This window comes from Erythranthe guttata, chromosome 1 (assembly GCF_056151865.1).
Source record: "Erythranthe guttata isolate IM_541 chromosome 1, IM_541, whole genome shotgun sequence".
NCBI classification, from domain to species: Eukaryota; Viridiplantae; Streptophyta; class Magnoliopsida; order Lamiales; family Phrymaceae; genus Erythranthe; species Erythranthe guttata.
In genome coordinates, this window is record NC_142533.1 from 7,965,001 (window position 1) to 7,969,367 (window position 4,367).

General features: G+C 34.2%; 1 long non-coding RNA gene across 1 annotated transcript; it reads right to left on the minus strand.

Moving 5' to 3' along the window:
• Positions 1 to 2,000: 2,000 nt before the first annotated feature.
• LOC148772756 (uncharacterized) lies at positions 2,001 to 2,641 on the minus strand. The gene is made up of 3 exons (XR_016032812.1): positions 2,364 to 2,641; positions 2,190 to 2,277; positions 2,001 to 2,103 (listed from the first exon to the last, which is right to left on the minus strand). It is a non-coding gene; the product is annotated as an uncharacterized LOC148772756 (long non-coding RNA).
• Between the last annotated feature and the right edge of the window lie 1,726 nt (positions 2,642 to 4,367).

The following is a 4,367-nucleotide window of genomic DNA, read 5'->3' on the forward strand; positions in this document are numbered from 1 at the left end:
ATCTCGATCTTATTGATGATAATTTTTGTGTCTCCTTAGCAACATGTGTACTCAAATACTAGCTCCACTCGTGACTCGATCGACCTTGAAGACCCAAATCATGTATTTGTTGGAAATAACAACATTTGTAGGATGTGATGGAATTGGTTATATCATCCTGAATGCCGTAATACCCTTTCCGGACGATGCATCTCAACTCGTGAATAACAAATAAGTGGACAACATGACATCCAAAGTAATAGTGAAACATGTTAGGATAGTAGACTAAAAGTCTCGCTTTTAGCTACATAATTTTATTGTTGAATTAATAAAATAGTATATTATCATTTTATGAGAATTTGCACTAGGGTATTCAATGCATTTAATTGATTGTTTGTCAATTAATTAAAATCACAAGTCTAATATTCTAATAGTATTCGAAATGGTGTGCTATGGAGCACAAAAAGATCATTTCGAAAGTTCGTTTATAATATAAAGATAAACGTTCACAATCTAGATGGAAATGGACTAACCATTGGTTAAAGATTGTAGCACAATATTTAAGTGATTGGTCTTGATCACAGTAAACAGACAATAACTTTTGTAGTTATTGTTTTGACTTATTGTGCTAGCACACCCGGCATGTGTTGAACCGGACAAAGTGAAATAATTGTTTCGTCACTGTTCATGAATGAAACTGTATTATTTCTAGTTGACAGTAAATTACTTACTCTCTTAATCCCTAGATAATTAACGTAAACATTTAATTGATAATCTCTACTTTGATGTCACAATGGGAGAGATTCCTATATTGAGTCAAATGGCCCCTGGTGCGTTGGGTAGAGACATTAAGAATTAATAGGTGGAAATTAGTTATCCAAAGGAATCCACATCTCTGAAATATGGGATTGATAATAACCTTTTAGTAGCTTATAAGATTTGTTTATGCCAAGTCCTGGCCAGGTGGATTTCGTATCCGGCATACTCAAATAAGTTAAGCGGGTAAGACTCATGAAAAGAAACCATTTAATTTATTTAGCAGTGAATAAATTATTTGGTGGTTATAAGATTTCTTAATGTGGGGAGAATCTAAGTAATGATCGACCAGAGCTCGAATGTAATATTTGATAATATAAACGGGAGTTCAATAATTATTTGGTAGTGGAAAATAAATAATTATTTAATGATTAATTAAATGAATTCTTTTAAGAGTTTGGATTTAATTAATTATTAGTTGCCCGATTTATATTTTCTCCTTTAGTCCCTATTGTAGCCCAATGGATTTTCTAATTAATCGAGAAAATAAAGTTCAACCAATATTATATATGGGAATTAATATAGCCGAAAATTAAGTCCCCATTGGATTACAATTTTCGACTATATAGAGTTATAGAAGGAGTGAGATTTGTTTCCATGTAATCATCTCTATGTGTGACTCTAATTCCTTGTGCTATATATAATAGAGATTAGGTTGATGAGAGAGACGAATAAGAGTAACACGCCTATACACGTTCTAGAGAAGAAAATATTTTCCTCTTCTTCTTTTCTCTCATGTCTGTCAATTATAAATTTAGATTTCTTCAAGTACAAGCCCACCCTTGTAGAAGAATTATTAATTCGGGATATACAATAGAAGATTATAGGTTTTTAGAGCAAATATTTATTCTCTAATTTTCTGAGCAGTCCTGCGAGGAAATTCACCATAAATCAACCGTTCATCAAATAGACTTGAAATTTATACACTAGCTTTCTAACCCACAGTACTATAACCGGTTCGAAGGGTTTCTCCATCAGATCAACTATCTCGGAGATATTGGTGAAGGAAAGAGGCAGTAAATTTCTGGACAGCAGTTTTTCGAGGATTGAAGGCTTGGTGTGGATCCTCGTTAGTGCGCCGAAGATAGAAACGAATCTGCTCGCGAAAACTGTAAGTTGCTAGATTAGATTTATTCCGCTTAAACGAATTTAATCAAAGCATGTTAATAAAATTAAAACCGGCTAATCTAGGACCTCTTGCGAATTTTCATTAAATAATGAGCTTCACATCCCAAACAAAACAATCATCGTACCCATAGTCAAGTCTTGGTACTCAATATCAGTGATGTTGTACGAGATCCATGTGAACTGTAAAAAAATATTAGCAGAAACAACAATATCAACAACATATGGACAATATGAATAATGTCAACCATGTTAGAAAATTTGTGTACCTTGCTTAGGAACATTTGGTTAAGCATCGTCATATTTATATTCACTAAATGATTATCGGTGTGAACATGAGTCAAATGGTGAAACCAACTGCAATGTGTTACACAAAGTACATATATATCAATTTAAGTGCAAAATTTGTAATCACATGGAATTATTTATAGTTTGAGTGTTACCGCACGCCAGATGGAGGTATTGGAAATACATCATCCTCGTTTGATTTATGCACCGATATTGGATCGTGATCTTTAAGTGGTATTGATATAAATGTTATTGGGAGAATCCTCGACCATGCCCACACTCATAGTAGTTGCACTGGACCTCCAATATTATCTCTACCTCATCCTCGTTTTGTCGACTCACATAACTCATAATACAATATCACCAATGTGGCTCTACCCCAACTATAACACCGACTTGCATCGAAGTCGTCAAAATGCGTCAGGTACATCAAAGCTATATGATTGACAATACTATCACGAATTATAATCCCACCAAATATCATAGATGTCAATGCCCTAGCCTATTGAGTACATGTAAATCCAAACTATAATCAATGACAAAGTTTTCAGCCAAGTGCTTTGTAAAGGCCAAAATTTTAACTCCCCTCCACTAAGGTTATTGGTTCAGGGACGGCAAAAACCTAACAATGCTCCATAATAGCCGATTCATGTGTTTATAAAATATGCATCATCATGATCGATGAGTGATGACTGAGTCCCCATCTATAGGTAAGCCACACATTTTTTTGGGATAGTAGAGTAAAAGGCTCGCTTTTATACATAATTTTATTATTATAAAATAATATATTATCATTTTAAGAGAATCAACATTAAGGCATTTAATGTATGTAATTGATTGTTTGTCATTAATTGTATAAGGTCCCGTTTGGTTGATAAGATTAGTCAATATTAATTAAATAGTAAGGTTTAGTTTGATGTTTGGTTAGCCCTATTATTTTCCTGGTCGATCCGCCAAAATAATTTTGTCATGGCTTATCTTGACTAATTGGGAGATAATTGATTGGATATTTAGAGGTCCAATAAAATTATTGTGCTATGATTAGATGTGTTAATGACAAAATTGTCCTTCTAGTTTTCATCTCCTTATCATACTTGGCATTCAGGTATCTACTTCAAAAGAAACTTGTTTATAACTACCTATAGGTGGTAGGGGCCAGGTTATTGATGTGAGGTGGATCCAGAAAAGGGGAGGTTCTAGTTATAATCCAGAAATGATTCGTGTATATATTTCACAGAAACGTGAAATCAAGGTAGGCGATAAAGTAGCTGAAAGACATGGAAAAGATACCATAATGGTTCAGGTCCTATTAGTATCCATGGTACAAGTCGAATTCTAGATGTAGAAGTATAAGAAGGCGGGCCTTCTCTCCATCGAAAGAAATGAGATTATCGCGGATATAGCACATTCAAAAATTAGCCAAATTTCCCCGATGTAGAGGCAATCAAGAAAGCTGCATAAGTGAGAGTTAATGGTATTTCATAACTAATTGATTGAGTAGCAACCTTTAATCCACCTAAAAAGGAATATTTATTATTTGATGCATATCCCGAGATAAGAAGTCCAACGGGAGCAAGACTAGAAATGGCGATCCATAAAAAAACACCAATACTAAGATCGGCTAGAATAAAGTGATAGCTAAAAGGAATTACTGAATAACTTAGTAAAATGGATGACTGCTATGGATGGCCCGATACTGAATAAATGAGTATCTCATCTAGATGGAAGAAGATTCTCTTTGAAAAGCAGTTTTGTACCATCTGCTAGAGCTTGAAGAATTCCCAAAGGCCCAGTGTATTCGGGTCCAATACGTTGTTGATCCCTGCAGATATTTCTCTTTCTAACCAAACAATTACTAATACACCTAGTGTGATTCCTAATACAAGAGTTAAAATAGGGACAAGCATCCTGTGATGCTATAGACTTCTTTTAAGAATTCCAATCTGGAAAAATAATTGATAGTTTGCATTTCTGTTGTATGAATTATCATTTCAACGATCAACTTCTCCCATAATAATATCTATGCTACCTAGTATCGTCATAATATCAGCCAATTTCATTCTTTTAACTAACTGCGGAAGAATTTGCAAGTTGATAAAACCCGGTGGTCGAATTTTCCATCTCCAAGGAAAAACACTCTGATCGCCTATCAGAAAAAT